The sequence below is a fragment of the Euprymna scolopes genome, chromosome 25 (assembly GCF_053919585.1).
Source record: "Euprymna scolopes isolate OS-2025 chromosome 25, ASM5391958v1, whole genome shotgun sequence".
NCBI classification, from domain to species: Eukaryota; Metazoa; Mollusca; class Cephalopoda; order Sepiida; family Sepiolidae; genus Euprymna; species Euprymna scolopes.
Window position 1 is genome coordinate 82623357 of NC_136506.1, and position 22500 is coordinate 82645856.

Genomic DNA, 22500 nt, shown 5'->3' on the forward strand with positions numbered 1-22500 from the left:
ATTCTTTAATGGCGATATTGAATTTTCTCGTTCACGCCTCTATTCCGAATTCGTGATCGTTGGCCGATCAATATACTACTACTCCTACACCAAATGGTAATGAAAAACAAAAATGTCACATGAATTCCTTGTCAATGAAGATTTTATAATGTAAAATTATGAAAATCGATTGAAATGATTTTTTTTAATTTAAATTTAAATAAAGAAATGTACACAGACACGTTCACTTTTATAGATATATAAATTGCATCTTGCTTCACATTAGAAGTTTGATAATTATCATTGCTCTTTCTTACCATTCGAAGTTTACTTCAGTGCCATGCTTTATTCTAAGGCCGTAATCGTCCAGCATAACTTATCTCTTTTCCATTTACGCTCGATCAATTTTTTGGCTGGAATTTGCGTCTAATAACTTTCAGGGCACGTCCATAAACTTTTGTTTCTTATAGACTGTAGCATTCCTATTTTTGCGATGATCACCAACAATTAATTGTAGACTTCCTTTAGCAACGAACCAGAATTAAATAGAATAAATTTAAAGCTAAAAATCATTCAGGGTTTTACTTCTATATTCTTCCTTTTATTTAACCACTTTATATACGTATACGACATAATCACGTTGATACGCCGGTTCTCGTTAGATCACCGGAGTTAACCAACTTTAAGCCTGGTCAGTACCAGACGGGTGACCAGTTTGGGAATATCAGATTTGGTGACCAATTTGGGAATATCAGATTTGATGACCAATTTCGGAATATCAGATTTGATGACCAATTTGGGAATACTAGGCGCTGTATGTAGGAGGACATCGGCACCTCCCTGCAAGAATTGCAAAACCCTAACGTCATCATCTCTTCTTACGGGGATATACATGCAACTGTGAACCAATTGTGAATTTCATAATCCATGGACCTTCATCCTTTGGAGGAAGTAAGTTAAACCCGCCTAGGGTTTGTGCTAGACTTTTTTTTTATATCTATATATTTTATTAACACTCTTTATCTACATGTTTATTGACATCTCTTATCTCCATCCTTTACCAATATCTTTTCTCTTTTATATACATCCTCTATCTTCACCCTTTGTCAACATATTCTATCTCCACCGGTCCTGGATATGACCTTAAACTACATCCGATGGTGAGGCCCCAACTATATTATATATATTATATCTAGTGTGGAGCCACCCTTTAATTGTCATTGCTCCCAGACCCACTCTTACCCGGAGTGGTAGTACCTGTTAGGGTCCCAACTATGGGTTAAATAGAAACTGACTTGCAAAAAACAAATATATTCTATTAAAAAGTTTTTTCTTCAAAATCACTGGATTCGGCATTAAATAACCTGAAAAGCGTTGATATGCCGTAAAACAAAAACAACCAACCAACCAATCTATCTCCACCCCTTATCTACATCTTTTATCTAGATCTGTTACCAACATTTTTTATCTAGATTTGCCTGGAATTTGCGATGATAACATCTATAATGTTACTAATCTTTTATCTAGATCTGTTACCAATCTTTAATCTAGATCTCTTATCTAGATCTTTTATCAAGATCTTTTATCTAGATTTTATATCTAGATCTTTTATCTAGATTTCTTATCTAGATCTTTTATCTAGATCTTTTATCTAGATCTTTTATTTAGATCTTTTATTTACATCTTTTATCTAGATCTTTTATCTAGATCTTTTATCTAGATCTTTTATTAGCATCTGTATATGCTAAAAATATTTTCTACCTCAAGATGTAGAATGTAAGACGTTACTTTTTTCGTCTTTTTTTCTTAATTTTTTTTCCTAAACGATTTCATGTATCCCGGGGTGACAAGTTCCAAACGACTTTGGCCTTAATAGAGCAGAACGGGAAAAGATAAAATATCAGGACCTAAAAAAAGATCTAAAAACAACATTGTCTCTGAAAGAAATAAACATAATACCATTTGTGACAGGAGCAACTGGCCTAATAAAAAAGAACCTTCAGAAATACTTAGAAGCAATCCCTGGAAAACCAAGCTGTAGGAAATACAGATAGCAGCCATAAAGGGAACAGTGTCTATCCTTAAAAGAGCCCTCGGATATAAATTTAAATTATAATAGAATCAAGTGTTAGCTCCAGGAAGGAGCCCCTTGATCTCTTCAAACTAACAAAAGTAAAATTAAAAAAAAAGTTAATTACAATCCTTTAAATCGAATAGATTTTTTCTTTGTTATATAAACTCATCAAATATTGCGAATAAAAACGTAGATTTTCTTTTATGCAATTATTTTTAATGTTTAATCAGTTATACTGATTTTAAACCGTCTAATTTTTTTATTGCATTTTAATTCCAAACAAGGAACAGTGCCATTTTGATGCAGCGAGGTACCATCTGGGACATAATTTGCATGGGTACTATGAAGGAAATTTTAATATCTTTTTTGTAAATCGTGTCTAGTTACCTAATTTATATTCCGAATCCTATTATTCATGGAATATTGTCATACCCTTGATTCAATTTGTTAACGAAACGTTGTATTTGTATCTGCTTTATTTTTACTTTTCATAATTTCTATAACGTTTATAACCGAAGCAAGAGGACGAACAAAATAATATAAAGTACACAATTTAACTTCTGCATGTCAGTACAGTCAGGGAAGCAGTAAACCGGAAGGGAGTTCCAAAGTCTAGCAATTCTGGGGAAGAAACTATTAGAGTAGAAGGCTTTCTTTCATCTAGGGATTTCTACTGTGTAGGGGTGGAACTTTGCTGCTTGTCGGGCTCGTCGGGAGTATTTACGCCGAGGGTGGGCAAGGTTTTGTAATTCGTCGGGGCACCTACCATTAAAATACTTGTAAAACAGACAAATGGATTGTCGATGGGACAGCGGTTGGAGCCTAGCTGATCGCGCGAGACCTATTAGGTTGGTAACTCTTTTTGAAGCCTGTCCAGGAGAGAGACTCGTAGTAGATTATACACCAGCCCAAATGTGATAACAATACTTCATAGATGGTCGAATGGTGGCCTTGTAGAGGTAAGGGATACTCTCAGGCGTATTTGGAAATACTCATGGTAAAGAGAACCCAGCTTCTTTGTATCTGTGTAAACTCATGTTCTCCATAAACATTAAACGTTTGTTTGATGACCGTTTCGTACAAGAGAAATACAAGAATACAAGAAATAGTCCTCCAACAGCTATAAATAGGAACGTGTGAGTAAGAAACAAACATGTTCTAAAAGAATGAACCATACAAATAAAAAGACCAGAAAAAGTTACTCTCGAGACCATTTTATAAATGTTGAAATGTTGAACTGTTGAACTGTTAAAATGTTGAACTGTTGAAATGTTCAACTGTTGAAATGTTGAAATGTTGAACTGTTGAAATGTTGAAACGTTGAAAACTACATTGTGAAAAATGTCCTTTTCAGAATAAAAAATGTTCGCATTGTAGAAGCAAAGGCAAAAAAAACCCCACAAAAAACAGAATTAGACAAGATCCAACAAAAAGTCAGACGAAAATCTCCGCAAGTACATAATAGTCAGTCTAATATATAATAGGCTACATCTCTGTCTGTCTGTCTGTCCATCCGTATGCATGTCTGTCTGTCTGTCTCCATATTTTCATGCTTTATTTCTTCCAAAACTAAAAGTTGTAGAGCTACGGTAGTGGTCTCAAATGATTGGGTTTTATAAACCGTACTTTAATGGGTCTTTAGACTGTTAAATAGGTTTAATGGGTCAAAACTGGATCAAAATTGAAAAAAATCGTTAAACATTTTATACATTCATCTTAGTTTATTTTAATTAGTTCATATACGTGTCACCTTGGTACAGTGGTAACGTCACCAACTTTGAATGCTATAGTTTGATTTCGGTTTCCATTCTAGCTGATGGCACCTTTCCTGTTTGCTGAAAAGTCCCGGACTTCCCTTAGTGAGTTCTATTTATACTTCTTCTCATGACGTCATATCCGGCGTCACATCTGCTCCTTCCTTTTTATTCAGATTGCTTTCCTCGTCCTCTGTACTGCTGCTTACATATCTCTGGGGTTTTCTTATGTGGCGTTTTGCTTCTCTGAGAGCGATCGGAAGGCCCGTTTCTTCCGTTTCTTCTTCATCTCTTTTCCGCTCATGTTTCTTCTCGTCCTGTCTCCCGAGGTCGTCGTTGAAACGGAAATCGTCATCCTCTAGTTGTGGACGTGTACTGTCTTTGAGGATTCTTTTCAGTTGCGACGTGTGTCTTGGGATCAGTTTGTCGCCTTTCCTTATAATTACGGGCTACCCTCTACGTTCTTCTACTGTCCATGGTGTTGAATGGTATACTTCAGTTATCATGTTCGTTTTTTAAGACGTACTATATCTCCTGGTTCTATGTTAGTTTTATTTTTGTATCAGTACGATTCTTCAATTTGTCTTTTTCTTTTCTGACTTTTTGCCAAGCTGTTCTCCAAGCCTGGTTTTCAGACCTCTTTTGCGGTGCTGGTAAGTTGATGTTCACTTCCGTACCCAAGAGGAGCTTTGCAAGTGTTTCCCCCATCATAGCATGGGGACTATTTCGGTAATACATTTGGAATTCTCACAGATATTTTCTCCAGTCCGTTCCTATCGTATCCATCGCCCAAATAACTTTCAACATAGTTCCAAAGAACCGCTCAATTTCCCCATTAGTTTTGGTGTTGGATACCACATTCTTGACAGAATTGCTTACATTCCGATGATTTGAATTGGCGCCCATTACCTGAAGCAATGGTTGCTGGGATGCCATGTGTATAGAAACAGTTTTGGATTGTCGATACAATTGTACCGGCCCTAGTGAATTTTGTAACGAATGCTTCAGGCCATTCCAGTTACGTAATCCCTGCTAGGGAGAGGTCCAACTATGTCAACGTTGAGAACTTCCTACGGGCCTTTCATTTCGACCATATGCACTGGACAGTGGTTCCTCTTAGAGTCTGACGTTGTGCACGGAATGCACCGGTTTATGGTGGCCTCTATATCCTTGTCTACAATAGTCCATTATACTTTAGTTTTAAGCAGCGCTTTTGTTTTCATCATACCCAAGTGAGTTCCATGTGCCAACTTCAAGATTTGATTCTGGCTCCACGTATAACTATGCCTTCGTTTGGTTCATTCTTCTGTTAATTTACTGTTAATTTACTGTTAATTTACTGTTAATTTTCTGTTAATTTACTGTTAATTTACTGTTAATTTTCTGTTAATTTACTGTTAATTTACTGTTCCAGTCATCTTGTATGGCCTTTTCCACTGCTGTGATAATTGGATTCCGTTGGGATTTCTTCATTATTTCCGATAAAGTAATAGACAGTAATTATCTGTATTTTTGAGATGAGGTGTTTTCATTGATTGAGATTCTCTGTTTTGAATGTTACTTTTTCACTGCCTTCGTTCAGGTTTGAACTCAGCACTTTTGGGTAACTGTAAACTTTGATACAAAGTCTAGGACCACTCGCCATGTGTCACTAGAGAATCAGCAACTATGTCCCAAAGCCTAGCTGGAGTCCGAACACGGTACCCCCGTAATAATAATAAAGGGTTGGGTTCGAGACTCCTAACAAACGGTTCCCCAGTTCGATACAAAACACCTGACGAAGGCCGGAGGGCAAAACGGCTGAAACGTTGTGACAATAACAACCAAGATGAGGAAGTCAGTCCGACAATCTCAATCAATGAAAGTAATAGACATAGAGATACCTTTGCTACAACAGTGTTGATAAATCCTTCAGCAATCTCTTCTTCGGGTGAGACCGCCTTTGGATACTAGAGAGAATGTTTTCCGGGTATTCATACCATTAATGTTTTATGATATAATCGTATTGTTGCAAGCGTAGTATCCAGCACAAAATTCGCACGGAGGGGTTACTCTTGGGATTGAAAATAGTTGTTAAGGCTTGATGGTCGCTCGTTATAAGAAACACCACAACAGTAAATCATTTAAAACTATATTAAAATCTCTGAAATTGTCACTTAATAAAAACTCGATTAAAGCGAATAACTCTTATTCTTTTAATAAGAGTTATATTTTCTTGTTTTTTTTGTCTAAGGTTTGCAGAGTTTACAAGCTTAAGATTGACAACTATTATATTCTTAGATTTTAAAATGAATTATCCCCTTGCTGATTTTTTGTTAGTACTCAGAAAAGTTTAATATTAGCATCCTTCCGGGCAACACAAGTAATTTAAAAAATAAATTGTTTCAAAGTATGTTATTATATTGCCAATAACATGGTACAACAATAATAAATAAAAATTGGCTAGTTTGTAACAAAGTTTTAATTGTCAGTTTAAATGCAGTTAGGATCGGACTTTGAAAATTTGACACGATAACTTAAGTTAGAACAAAGAAAACGAGAGTAAAAGAAAGAGGATACTAACGTTGAAAAAATCCTGTTTTTCTGTGGATGTTGAACCGGCAGCGTTTGTAATCCGCCGGAACATGCGGAAGTACGCTTTGCAAATGTCTCCTAAGAAATCGAACAAATTTACCTACAAACGAATCGCATACAAAACATATCTACAGTTTCGATATAAAACGATGCAATGAAACGTTGATATGCCGTAAAAGCAAACCAATCATATTTTGCGCCGATTTTGGGCGCCGTACATCATCTAAAAAGATATATCTGAGTTTTTATGGTTTAAGAATTATCTGAATTTTATGTTTTAAGAAGTATACTCGCTGGAATATAAATATCTGGGCAGTTTGACAAAAATGTGTGTTATTTTTTTTAATAAACCAATAACATCTTTCCTTAAATAATAAAAAAAGATTTGTTACATTTGAAATATTTTACGCCGTCTAAAATGAAAAATAAAAAAAATGAAAATTATTAACACGTTAATTTTGCGGCCATATTTTATTGATTTTAATTTTGCAAATTATTTAAAAATATTTCTTCGATGTCAACAAAAATAAATTAAATATATTTGGAAACACTTGAAAGAGAATCTAATTGTGTGTGTATGCGAATATCTTTGGGTGTGTGTATATATATATATATATATATATATATATATATATATATATATAATAAACTCGTATTCCTATCTGTTTGTTTGTTCAGAATGACGTCATAGCATATAGATGTATGATATATATCTGTTATGACGTCATATCTCCCCTCTTTCTCTCATATATATATATATATATATGCGAGAGAAAGAGGGGGAGATATGACGTCGTGGCATAATCACGTTTAAGCAGAACTGAGCCTGGCCATTACTAAAATGGGTAACCATTTTGAAATTCCAGTTACTGCATTTGCTCTCAGCTTATCTCGGCACTGTTTCCCGTCAGTCTTGTGCCTCTCATTGCCACTGAACCCAAGCAGTACCGATTCAGGAGAGATGAGGAGAGGTGTGATTGGACATTGTGCACCCCTTGTCTCACAATTACACACGCAGCTATCTTTACAGGAATGTCCATTGTTTTATAGATCCAATGAAACTCGTGTCGATTGGTTTTATAGATCCAATGAAACTCGTGTGATTATTAAAGAGTGCTCAATGCAGGAAAGAGCTGATATATAGTATATTTATTATAAAAACATTATTGGTTACATATGTGCATACATGTTTCAGTGGTATCTCAATTCAAGGATTACACTTCATCAAACCAAAAAAGAATCGGTTTTGAAACGAGAGTAAAAATTTCATTAGTTTTATAAACTATTTGTGTGTGGTTTACGTTCTGGAAGAAAGTGGGGTGTATACTTTATTAATATGAGCAGTAAGGGTTGGTGTGATGAAGTGTTATCCTTGAACACTGAAACATGTATGCATATATGTAACCAATAATGTTTGTCTAATATACAAACATATATATATATATATATATATATATACATATATATGAGAGAGATAGGGGAGAAAGAGAGAGATATAACCATACGCAAACGTTCACTGCTAAGGAATTAGAGATAAAAAGGCTAGAATTAGATAGAGAAATGAAGAGATAGTTAGGCTTGACTTTACATTTAGAAATAGATAGACAGATGGAAAATAGAGATAATGATAGATAGATAGATAGATAGAATGACAGCTTGGGTACAAAGATGTAAGAAGAGGTTTCTAGTTAACAAGTATGCTATCGTTTATATGTATGTGCGTGTATGTATGCATATGGGTAGAATCTGCAGTTGATCGTAACGCTTGCCGGAAATCGGTAAAAAATGGCCGTGGTTCTCTTTAGGTTAAGAGGATGGAGCGTGCAAAGCTGAACAGCGCACTTAGGAGGGGAGATCTGGAATTTTTGCCAGGCAACCATGCAAATTAGATCTGTGAAACGTATGGTGGTGTTCTTCTTTCGAAGGCAGGGTATGTGAGCCACCCAAAGTCTCACAATAGCAGACCATCGTCATTCAATGTTCCACAGCGACCTCATAACACAGTGTGGGTGTTATATCCAGTAATGGGTAATATGCAGTAAGGTATGCAGCTCTACATCTGGACTGAGAAGTATTCCTCATCCGGCTCTAATCAACCCCGTTAAGACATTGACCTTGGTGTGTCATGTCTGTCATCGTTTTTTGTAAATCAGTTGCAGGTCTCCAAAGTCACCTGATGCAGATGGAACACGTACATCAAATCTGTTGCCAAGGCCGCTGGAAAAATGGTGGGACCTTTCTATCGATCCGGTAAATATCTCACTGCTAATGCAATTCTCTATCTATATAAGAGCCAGGTACGTCCAAGGATGGAATACTGTTGTCACATCTGGGCAGGAGCTGCTAGAAAGGACTTGTTCTGCCTTGATAGAGTACAAAATAGACTTCGTAACCTCGTAGTAGATGTCCTTTTCTCTTCCCTGCAACCTCTATCGCACAGAAGTGATGTTGCGAGTTTGTCTCTGATGTATCGTTATTTTCATGGAAAGTGTTCGACTGAGCTTCAGTCAATGGTCTCCCCTCGCCTAACTTTCACTAGAAACACTCGTCTAGCTGAAAACACTATCAATAATTCCCCCCACTCTTTATCTGCGCCTAAACCTAAACGTAGATTCCATGAACAAAGTTTCTTTCTTAGCACTGCACGCCTGTGGAATTGTCTTTCGTTTTCCTGCTTTCCGGCTGACTACAATATGGTTGTGTTCAAGTCTAATGTGAATAAGTTCTTGATGAGCCGTTCCCTATAAGTTATCAAATTTACCGAATTTTCATTACTAATGATTACTATATTGTCCAATTTCTACTGTACACTCTTTAACCCTTATCCTTGAGTGGCCTCTTGGCCTTGATAATGTGGTGATGCATGTGTAAAAAATCTTGAGACGGCAATCACCTGTGAAGATGCTGTAATCATCATTATGTATAGATATGTGTAGACGCATGCGTACATCCATGAATATGTATGTAAGGTAGAGATGCTATCCTCATGTGGTTACAGCTGAACAGGATATTGTTGTTAATGCATTTGCATATTATTGCTAACAACCAACCACTCATGACCGTCACCACGGATAAAGATATAGTGCTGTCATTCTTTAAAACACAGCAGAAATGCGTGTTAGTAGTATACAAGACCGTCATCAGATCATGCGTTTGTTTATTAGATAAGATCTAGTAATGTCGTCTGTATAAAACATGTATGCATATATGTAGCTACAAATGTTGGCACGAATAAAAAGGTTTACTGTCTGAGGATGTCTAAAAATGCGATTTGTGTATATCTTTAATGTTCGAGTGTTCCTCTCTCTCTCTCTATCTCTATCTACCCCCCTCTCTCTCTCTCTATCTATCTATCTATCTATCTATCTATCTATCTCTCTCTCTCTCTCTATATATATATATATACTAGCAAAAGTACGCGTCGTTGACTGGGTTCAAAAACAGCCTACAGAAAATGGACTCTGATTTATGAAAGTATGATAGGTTATGAAAAGGAAGGGTTGTAAATTTGGGTTGAATTCGGGGGTATCAAAACCAAAGTAAAATATGATGAAAGTAAAAATAAAATAGATAAACCCCATAATTTATTATACCATACCTGTTCCTGCTGAAACACTTATCACAATATTCTGCGGATCTATATTAAAAAACCTTGTTAAACTTTGTGACATATTTCCATTCTATGGAGGTCAGGTGCGAACGAACACCCCATAATTTTATTATACCATATTTCTTCAAACTGAAGCATAATTATCAAAGTATACTTACGCAGATAGATATGAAAAGTCTTCATTAAAGTTTGTGCCTATTTCCATTCTATGGAGGCTAAGCGCGAACGCAGACCCCACAATTTTATTATACCATCCCTATTTAAGTTAAAACATATTTATCAAAGTATTCTTATGTACATCTATATCAAAAACACTTGTAAACGGTTGTTTTAAATTTTAAATTTTTTATTTCAATACTTTGTGGACCAGGCGCGAACGCAGACCCCACAATTTTTATGAACCACCGTTCTGCCAGATCAAACATACCCATTCCTATGTCTCGATACATCTTCTATCATTATATGTGATCAGTTTTCTATAATAGACAACCATATAGGAGCCTATTAGCGACCACAAACACACACACACACACACACACACATTCAGCTTTATATTATAGATATATATATATATTCCCAAAACCATTAGCCCTGATGGAAGGGAGTCTAAAACTTGCTGCCATGCTTGCAAATGACGTGAAATAACAAGAGGAGACTTGATTCCAAATATTTTTCATATGTTATATCTCCCCTCTTTGGAAATAGAATACGATTATGAATATCTCCAGTATCAAATAATCCTTATACATTGTGAAATTTTCTTTATGTATGAAAACCAAAGAGAGGAGATATCATGAGAAATATTTGGAATTAACTCTCCCCTTGCTGTGATTTCAGATTATTCGAAACATAGCAGCAAGTTATAGTCTCCCCCCCAACCACCACCAAGGCCAGATGAAGGCCAGGGGAAATATCAGATATTTTGTAATTCATATGCAAAACTAGGAAAACGAATGAGTATGATTGGAACATTTTATGGCTATAAAAATGTGTCAAAAATAGGCTCTGGGTGATGGATGATCCATTTAATGTGCGACCTTCAGTGTAAATGTCACATAGCCGATTACAAGATTCACGTCATTACCTTTCCGACGAGCTTTCATTTGTTAAATTCTGATTAGTATTCGCTGAGATTTGGAACTTATAAATTGCCAAGAAAGTGGTATATCCATATATATCCGCATATATATGGATATATCTATATATGGATATATCTATATAGGTAACCAGATTGAATATTGAACTACTTATATCTTTGGTTCTATGGAACAAAACTACATGAAAATTGGCAGGCTTTTTGAACATTATAATACTACTTTATGGTTAAACTTTTATGGTAATCGGTAAAAAAAACGTATCTTTTCAAACGAATAAAATATACCCAAATTTGCCTGCATTTGTATATATAGTGTCCTGTAGGCCAGCTTCAGTTTTGCTGCTTCGGTTGACTCTCCTGTGGCCTTACCAGGCCACCGATGTATATATATATATATATATATATATATATATATATATATATATATATATATATACATACAAACATATACATATATATATATATGTATGTATATATATGTATGCACACACACACATATATATATATATATATATATATATATATATATATATATATATATATATATATATATATATACGTGTTTGTTTTCTGTGTATACCCGCGTGGATGTCCTGTACATCGTGTCTGTTTGCGATTGTGCATAAGTGTGTGGTGTAAAAAGCTGGCAGACTTTTCAGCGATCTCACATCTGGTGAGATTTCACACTTTTTCTTCAACTTCAACGATTTTCTTTTACGTCACCCTCCCTCTTCGCCCTCGTTTCTCACTCTCTCTCCCTGTCTCACACAGTCGGTATTATTTCTAACTCCTCTCTCACTTGCTCAATGCCTTTTCACACCCTCCCTTCCCCTCTCTTACTTTTACTTCCCTTTTTTCTGTGTGTATTTACATATATGTATTATTCCTTTTTACTTCAATCGCTTACCTCATTCCCTTTCTTTCTGCCTTTTTCTCTTTATTCCTTTCGTTCTCTCTTTATATCTTTCTTTTTCTCTTTCTGCATATATATATATATATATATATATATATATATATATATATATATATATATATATATATGAGCAAACAGTTAATAAAATATGTTAAAAAAACACTTTGAAATGAGTTAAAACATATTTAATCTGAAAAGGAAACACTAGATAAATGGATAGTCCTTAATCCACGGAGTTTCGAAGAAATACTCTCCTTCTCATCAGAGGGTAGGAATTAGCAAAATGCAGGATCGGATTTTGCATGCAGAAGTATTTGATGAAACAATAAGTAAGTAAAAGATCTTACTTGAAAACAAAATAAGTTAAGCAAAGGGAATATGGTAAAGAAAAAGGTGATTACACATGAATGGATAGTCTGGTGGAAGATAAAAAAATCCAGTGAGGGTAAAATCCAAATGTAAAACTTCAAGAAAGTTAAAAGAATTTCCATTTGTACAAGTAAAATCCAAAGACAAATATATATATATATATATATATATATATATATATATATATATATATATATATATATATATACAGGGTGCCCCCCCCAAAAAAAAAACGCGCCCAAACTCTAATTAGGCCTCATTTCTTAGTGTTTTGTGTAAATGAAATGAAACTTCGGTCATAAATAGTTTATTATATTCAAAATATCACATCAAAAGACTTATCTATAATTTTTCATTTATCTAGAAACTATTCATCGTTTTAATTAATTTTATAATTTTAACCTTTACGAAAAAAAAAGAGTTTTTATTTTTCCTTCAACGACTGTTTTAAATCTATTATAAAAGTAACAATGGGTGTGTGAGAACAGTTCTCAACCTATATACTCAAAGAATTTTCTGTATCTATAAATTTTGTAATTTTAATGCATTACAAAACTGTTAAATTAAAAAAAGAAACTACGCATTCTTTTACTAGTGGCTTTTTAAAATTATCTATATTTTATATTATCTATATTTTTAGATATCTATATATATTTTATATTATTTTAGAAATCTATATATATATTTTATAATATCTATATTTTATATTATCTATATTTTTTAAATCTAGAAACTGTTTATAATTTTAATTAACTTTGTAGTTTTAATTTCTTTTACGAAAACTGTTGGATTGCAGCAAATAAAAAGAAATCGCACATTTTTCTATTAGTGACTGTTTACGATTATTTATTTTTTTTTATGTGATAAGAAAAAATTTATCATTTTAATTTTAGCAATTTTAATTTATTACAAAAACTGTTAGATTAAGAAAAAAAGTAACTACATATTCTTCTACTAGTGGCTGTTTTATTATTTATGGTTTTAAATAATTTTGTAATTTTAATTTATTACAAAAACTGTTTTATTATTTATGGTTTTAATTAATTTTGTAATTTTAATTTATTACAAAAACTGTTAGATTTAGAAAAAAGTAACTAAATATTCTTCTACTAGTGGCTGTTTTATTAGTTATGGTTTTAATTAATTTTAGTAATTTTAATTTATTACAAAAACTGTTTTATTATTTATGGTTTTAATTAATTTTCTAATTTTAATTTATTACAAACACTGTTAGATTTAGAAAAAAAGAAACTACATATTCTTCTACTAGTGGCTGTTTTATTATTCATGGTTTTAATTAATTTTGTAATTTTAATTTATTACAAAAACTGTTTTATAATTTATGGTTTTAATTAATTTTGTAATTTTAATTTATTACAAAAACTGTTAGATTTAGAAAAAAAGTAACTGCATATACTTCTACTAGTGGCTGTTTTACTATTTATGGTTTTAATTGATTTTATAATTTTAATTTATTACAAAAACTGTTAGATTTAGAAAAAAAAGAAACTGCATATTCTTCTACTAGTGGCCGTTTTATTATTTATGGTTTTAATTAATTTTAGCAATTTTAATTTATTATAAAAACTGTTAGATTAAGAAAAAAGAAACTACATATTCTTCTACTAGTGGCTGTTTTACTATTTATGGTTTTAATTAATTTTGTAATTTTAATTTATTACAAAAACTGTTAGATTAAGAAAAAAGAAACTGCATATTCTTCTACTAGTGGCTGTTTTATTATTTATGGTTTTAATTAATTTTGTAATTTTAATTTATTACAAAAACTGTTAGAATTAGAAAAAAGAAACTAAATATTCTTCTACTAGTGGCTGTTTTACTATTTAGGTTTTAATTAATTTTGTAATTTTAATTTATTACAAAAACTGTTACATTTAGAAAAAAGGAAACTAAATATTCTTCTACTAGTGGTTGTTTTATTATTTATGGTTTTTAATAATTTTGTAATTTTAATTTATTACAAAAACTGTTAGATTTAGAAAAAAAGAAACTAAATATTCTTCTACTAGTGGCTGTTTTACTATTTATGGTTTTAATTAATTTTGTAATTTTAATTTATTACAAAAGCTGTTAGATTTAGAAAAAAAGAAACTACATATTCTTCTATTTTAACCTTTAGGAAAAAAAGAGTTTTTATTTTTCCTTCAATGACTGTTTTAAATCTATTATAAACGTAACAATGGGTGTGTGAGAACAGTTCTCAACCTATATACTTAAAGAATTTTCTGTATCTATAAATTTTGTAATTTTAATATATTACAAAGACTGTTAAATTAAAGAAAGTTTCTGTTTTTGTAATTTTAATTTATTACAAAAATTGTTAGATTTAGAAAAAAGAAACTAAATATTCTTCTACTAGTCGCTGTTTTACTATTTATGGTTTTAATTAATTTTTAGCAATTTTAATTTATTACAAAAACTGTTAGATTTAGAAAAAAAGAAACTACATATTCTTCTACTAGTGGCTGTTTTACTATTTATGGTTTTAATTAATTTTGTAATTTTAATTTATTACAAAAACTGTTAGATTTAGAAAAAAAGAAACTAAATATTCTTCTACTTGTGGCTGTTTTACTATTTATGGTTTTAATTAATTTTGTAATTTTAATTTATTACAAAAACTGTTAGATTTAGAAAAAAGAAACTACATATTCTTCTATTTTAACCTTTAGGAAAAAAAAGAGTTTTTATTTTTCCTTCAATAACTGTTTTAAATCTATTATAAACGTAACAATGGGTGTGTGAGAACAGTTCTCAACCTATATACTTAAAGAATTTTCTGTATCTATAAATTTTGTAATTTAAATGTATTACAAAGACTGTTAAATTAAAAAAGTTTATGTTTTTGTAATTTTAATTTATTACAAAAATTGTTAGATTTAGAAAAAAGAAACTAAATATTCTTCTACTAGTGGCTGTTTTACTATTTATGGTTTTAATTAATTTTGTAATTTTAATTTATTACAAAAACTGTTAGATCAAAAAAAAAAAAGAAAAAGAAATCACACATTCCTCTACTTATGACTTGTGACTGTATAAAATTATTTCTAAACTTTTAATTATCTAAAACTATTTATGGTTTTTAATATTGTGGTCCTAGATATGACCTTAAATTATGTCCGTTGGTGAGGCCCCAGCTTGCGGGCTTTGGGGAGTGTGGAGCCACCCTTTAATTGCCATTGCTCCCAGACCCACTCTGACCCGGAGCGGTAGTACCTGTTAGGGTCCCAACTATGGGTTAAATAAAAAAAATGACTTGAAAAAAAATATTCTATTAAAAAATTGTTCTTCAAAATCACTGGATTCGCCATTAAATAACCTGAAAAGGGTTGATATGCCGTTAAACAAAAACAACCAACCAACCAAGCAATTAAGTTTGTAATTTTAATGCATTACAAAAACTGTTAAATAAAAAAAAAAAGAGATTACACATTCTTTTACTAGTGGTTGTTTAAAATTATTTATAATTTTTGATTATCGAGAAGCTATTTAGGCTTTTAATTAATTTTGTTATTTTTATTTTTTACGAAAATTGTTGGGATCGAATTTTTTTTCTACCAGCGACTGCTTTGAATCTATTATATCTATAAAAGTGAGAGAGAGAGAGAGAGAGAGAGTGTGTATGTGTGTGTGTGTGTGTGAGGACAATTCTCAACCTATATACTCCACGAATATTTGATCTACAGGCTTGATATTTTGATGATATATGGTAAGCAGCCATGTTGAAAATTTCTTAATCGGTTTTTATCCGAAAAAAAAAAAAAAAAAAACTGTAAGGGGTCAAAATTGAAAACATTGTACGTGAGTCATCGGATTTTAATCTGTGAAGTGTTTCACGAAGGCGCATGCGTGAATTGTTCACGTCAGATTCCTTATGTTGAGAATAAATACGTTTTAAAACACGTTTTAAAACACGTTTTAAACGTGTCAAGCAGGCCTAATGGTTATCGTACTGGACTCGCTTTCTTTAGGCCTTGGTTTTAATCTTAGTTCGAGTATTTATTTTTACTTACAAGTGAACTTTTTTTTTTTTACACAGTGATCACCACTTATGAAGGCCCGGAAGTCACTCAGGGATAAGGGTTATTGCAAGTACATTACGTTAGTGTGGAGATTTGATGAAGTGTTTACTTAAGGGGGAGGTTCATTAGGAATTTGTTAACATTGGACTTGAAGACATTCAAGTTGTAGTCCGGTGGGAAGCAGGCAGACGGAACAGAGTTCCATAGGCGTGCAGTTCTAAGAAAGAAGCTTTGTTCATGGAATCCGCGTTTTGATTTAGCACAGATATAGAGAAAGAAACAATACTCGTATGCACATGTCTCAATTTTTGTGTGAATTAAAATATTTTGTGCTTATTTTACGACCGGGCAACGCCAGGGGCATGTTAGTTATTTCTAAATCGTAATTTTACCTGGAAACTGTTTGTTTTAATTTATTTCGAAATTTTAATTTATTACCGTTTCCGCCCTTAATAAACCGTTTTCACCCTAAATAAATAAATAAATGTTAAAGAAAAGTTTATTTAATTAAATAAATGCTCCATTAATTAACGTATTCTATTGTGTTACTGTATTAAAGCGTTTGTTTTGATTTTCAAAAAGTTCGTAAATTTCGTGATTGTCTCCTCTTGTCCGACTCGAGCTCTTAAAAAGATGAAAAAAAAAAATTGCTAAACAAAGAAATGCCATTGAGCATTTTTTTTTTTTATGAAGTAGAATTTTTAGCGTTAAACGCGCAAATTTACAAGACGCATCTGAGGACAACCTTTTCATCTTAGTCAGTCTTGAAGTTTTTGAGTGCAGACATTCAGATGAAATATTCTTTGTTCTACGATTTCGAAGATCTTGTATTATGTTTGCTCATTGTGCTGTCATTTACCGTTTTTTTTCTTTTATGAAAGTGGCATCGCCAAGAAACAAACCGTCGATATCGTCAAGTTTTTGTTGTTTTCAAAATATTTCCGTCGAATCTTGAATCCATGAAAAGAATTTCTCATTTTCATCGTTTTACTAACAAAAAAGATTCCGATTTTTTTTAAAAGAAAGGGGTTTTAAAAAATTACAATAATTTTGTAAAAAAATAAATAAGATTTTACAAAATAGTGAGATTTCTTTCTGAAATTAAAAAAAAAAGAATCCACATTTTGTTTTCTAGAATATAAAAGGCTTGCATTTGTAAGAAAAATTAATATTTTAAAAATACATCATTTACTTTGTTGAAAATGTCATTTGAAACTTAATTGGGACTCACAGAAAAAAAATCTATCTTAAACTTAAGTGTGACAAACCGATGATAAATTCATTTTAAACGTAACTATGACAAAGCGAAGAATTTTTTTTTTAACTTAAGCATGATCGATCGACGAAAAATCTATTTCGAAATTAAGCATGATCGATCGACGACAAAATCTATTTCAAACTTAAGCATGGCAGGCTGATGAAACATATATTTCAAATTTAAGCATGACCGATCGACAAAACATCTTTTTCGAACTAAAACGTGACAGGCTGATGAAAAATTAATTTCAAACTAACGCGGTATAGACCGACGAAAATATTACAAACTTAAACGTGATAGGCCGATGAAAATGCCGTTTTAAAAATCAGCTTGACAAACCGGCAAATATTCTTCTTCTTCTTCTTCTTCTTCTTCTTCTTCTTATGGTTATGATTATTATTGATGATGATGATGATGATGATGATGAAATTAATAATAATAATAATAATAATAATGTGGGAAGAGAAGCGACTACACGGAAGATTAATAAAGATGACAAAAGATGAAAATAACGAAAACACTTGGACATGGATTCGAAAAGGACACATGAGCTGAGAAACCGAATTCCTAATAACTGCAGCACAAAACAACTCGATAAGAACCAACCACATCAAAGTAAGGATCGGCAAATTACTAACTTAAACGTGATAGACCGATGAAAATGCTGTTTTAAAAATCAGCTTGACAAACCGGCAAATATTCTTCTTCTTCTTCTTCTTCTTCGTATTATTATTATTATTATTATTATTATTATTGATGATGATGATAATAATAATAATAATAATAATAATAATAATAATAATAATAATATGATTAGCCAAATATAATTTTAACCATTGTAAAAATCATATGAATTGAAATCGGCTTGTAAAAGATGTTTCATATTTTCATCTTATGTTTTCTTTCTTTTTCTTTTCTTTTTTTTTTGCAAGATTACAGAGAATAAAATATGAAACAGTTAAAAATTAAAATAACTTCTCCATAAAACGATTCATTATTATTTTTCTTCTCAATTGTTTTCTGGTTGTTGAAAAGGTGCAGACTTCGTCAGAAAAAAAAATGGGGCCGCTTATATTCCTTCGTTCCACATCATCCCTACAACCGGGGCCCGCTATTCGCTAAATTTTCATTAATATAAGAGGTGGGCGTCATTGTACCAACAGGGAAATGATACAACACAGATCGCACGGAAGAGTCATGTCGACAAACACGGTCGGAATACAAAAGGGCTGTTTCTACGAGGAAGGAAAACTTTGCCAGAAAGATGGAAATGGCAACAAAAACACATATAAAAGATCCCTCCACCCCTCGCCAATCTAAAACCCCACAATTATTATTTTCTGTTTTGAATCATCCACCAATTAATAATGAAGCATTCACTTTTAAACTATCTTTTCAATCAAACTCTTAAAATATTTAGCACATAAAAGTACACTATTAATATTATATATCGCTTACAGTCTGAAGCGCCCTCACCGAAGAATGCTGATGAGACAGCTCAGAAAATTTTAAGAGCCTAACGTGTATCACGTTTTGTGCATGGCATAATCTGTCTACCTTCCAGCCTTGTGTCACACTTTCGCGAGAGAGAAGTAAATTTATTCTACATTCCTCATAAACCTCTCCCTAATCTAATCGCTCATCACAACCAAATAATAATTTAAAAAATAAACATAATCATTCATCGTTTTTCTTTTAAACACAGCAGCAATATAGACGATGTTCATCATATCTTACGGAGAGCAAGTATTCTTGTCGAGTTTTGAATTCGTTCACCATGATGCGCGGTTACTCCTTGCAGCCTAAGGCTACAATCACTTTTAAACTATCTTTTCAATTAAACCCTTAAATAATTTAGCACATATAAGTACAGTATTAATTTTGTATATAGCGCCTTTAATAGGATATACTGATCGGGAAGTTCAATTAAACTCTTAAAATATTTAGCATAAAGAAGTACACTTTTTAATACTACATATAGCTAACTGTCCGAAGCACCCTCACCGAATTTACAGTCATAACATTCCATTGGCAAGCTATCGTACTTCTTACTTGGCGTCTTTTCGTGCTTTTTTTTTCTTGTTTGTCTCGCGTCTTTGCATTTCTATTGACTTACTCCCCAATCAAAAACACCACAATTTTTATCATTTTCTGTGTGTAGTCATTCATCAACTTATGGCGAAGCATTCACGAAGTACGTGCACCATGATACACGCTCACCCATTTTTTTTTTTACATGGGGGTCACCACTTATCAAGGCCCAGGAACCACTCGGGGATAAGGGTTATTGTGTGTACAGTAATCAATGGGATAGTATCGTAGTAATAGTTAGTATTGGGGATTTGATAAGGTCTCATTACTTAAGGGGGCGGTTCATCAGGAATTTGTTTGCGTTGGACTTGAAGACATCCAAGTTGAATTCAGGGTTGGGAACAGGCAAGCGGCAGAGAGTTCCACAGCCGTGCAGCTCTAAGAAAGAAGCTTTGTTCATGGAATCTACGTTTTTATTTAGGCACAGGTAAAGAGTGGGGAAAATTATTGACAATGGTTTCAGCTAGTCGGGTGTTTTTCGTGAAAGATTGGCGAGGGGGACCAGAGATTGGAGCTCAGGCGAGCACTTGCCATTGAAATAACGATAAAGCAGAGACAGGTTCACAACGTTTCTTCTGTAGGAGAGAGGTTGCAGGGAAGAGAAAAGGGCATCCCCCACCAAGCCACGAAGTCTATTTTGTACTCTGTCAAGGCAGGATAGGCTGCTTTTAGGGAAATTGCTCTTGACATATCAAAGGCCTTCGATAAGATATGGCATAAAGGCCTACTTCACAAGATTTCCAGCTACGGTATAACTGGAAATCTATCATTAAATTATTTCTCTCTGATAGGCTCGTAAGAGTAGTGGTCGATGGACAAAAACCAGAGGCCTGCAGAATTAATGCTGGAGTCCATCAGGGGTCCATCCTGGGCCCAACTCTCTTCCTGATTTACATCAATGATCTCCCTAAACACATACCTAAATCATTCGTTGACATCTATGCTGATGACACGACCATCTACGGCAACACATCAAAGGTTGTAAATGACAAATTTCTCTCCGATTCTCTATCTTCTGATCTCGAGCGCGTGGTTCAGTGGGGGAAGACGTGGCTGGTTACGTTTAATGTATCTAAAACCAAACTCCTATCCTTACATTATCAACGTTCTGATCCGCATCTGGCATCAACTGAAATGGATGGCTCTCGTCTAGGCAAAGCCCCATGTTTTGACAAGCTTCTGGGCTTGATCTTTACTCCTGATCTGAAATGGCACACGTACATCAAGTATGTTGCCAAGGTCGCTGGAAAGACGGTGGAATCCTTCTACCGCTCAAGAAGATATCTCACTACTGATGCAATTCTCTATCTATATAAAAGCCAAGTACGTCCAAGAATGGAATACTGCTGCCATATCTGGGCAGGAGCTGCTAAAAACGCCTATTCTGCCTTGACAGAGAACAAAATAGACTTCGTGGCTTAGTGGGGGTGCCCTTTTCTCTTCCCTGCAACCTCTATCCCACAGAAGAGACGTTGCGAGCTTATCTTTGTTTTATCGTTATTTCCATGGAAGGTGCTCGTCTGAGCTCCAATCTCTGGTCCCCCCTCGCGAATCTTTCACGAAAAACACCCGTCTAGCTGAAACCACTATCAAAAATTTTCCCCACTCTTTATCTGTGACTAAATCAAAACGTAGATTCCATGAACAAAGCTTCTTTCTTAGAACTGCACGCCTGTGGAACTCTGTTCCGTCTGCCTGCTTCCCACCTGACTACAACCTGGATGTCTTCAAGTCCAACGTAAACAAATTCCTGATGAACCGCCCCCTTAAGTAGACACTTTTATTAAATCTCCACACTAACATATTGTACATGCAATAACCCTTACCCCTGAGTGGCTTCCGGGCCTTGATAAGTGGTGACCACCTTGTAAAAAAGAAACTCCAAAACCTTAAAAGTACAGTATTAATACTGAATATAGCGCCTTCAATGTGATATACTGATCAGGCAGCTCAGGAAATTTTCAAGGGTCCAAAGTATGCCACCTCTTGTGTGCTTGCCTAATCTTTCCATCTTCCAGACTTGTGTTACATCTTTCCGATATCAACAACCCTCATGACCGCCCGCCCCCCCCTCTCTCTCTCTCTCTCTCTCTCTCTCTCTGTCTAATCGTTTATCACAACCAAACAAAAAATATACATTAAAAAAAAATGTATAGCGCATTACGAGTTCGGGCCATTCTTACTACTCCTATTTAAAAAAAAAAAAAAAATTTTTGCGCTCGCAATTTTTTTTTTTTTTTTTTTGCTCAACACACACCTCCAAACACCCTGGCTAGTAAATATATATATTAAAAAAAACATACAGATAATAAAAAAATTAAATTAAATAAAACTAGAAAACCCCACAAAACCTTAGATTTAAACATGACCTCGATGAAATAGAATATTAGATTTATATTAAAATAAATCTATAAATGACAATAACCCAAAAATGCAAGAGAAGGAATAAAGAATAAAAAAATTAAAAATAAAGAATAAGAAATAAAAAAATAAGCTTATGAAGATGTGTGTGTATGTGAGTGTGTGTGTGCGTGTGTAAAACGGCACTAACCCTATTTGGGTTTAACCGGCTGCCTTCAAAAGAATAAGTTCCGTGGGAGTATGAAATTTACAAGCGATCCCCAGTCGCATGTACATCCCTGTTAGGGGAGACAACGACGTTCGGTTTTTACAACTCTTGCAGGAAGGTGTTGACGTCCTCCTACATACAGTGCCTGGAATTCCCAAATCGATCACCCA

The 22500-nt window shown here is 33.4% G+C and overlaps 1 protein-coding gene across 1 annotated transcript in view; it reads left to right on the forward strand.

Annotated features, from left to right (window-relative positions):
* LOC145247470 (tyrosine 3-monooxygenase-like) overlaps window positions 1-22500 on the forward strand; it is a 650093-nt gene that overhangs the window by 254033 nt on the left and 373560 nt on the right. The gene's annotated exons all lie outside the window — the stretch shown is intronic.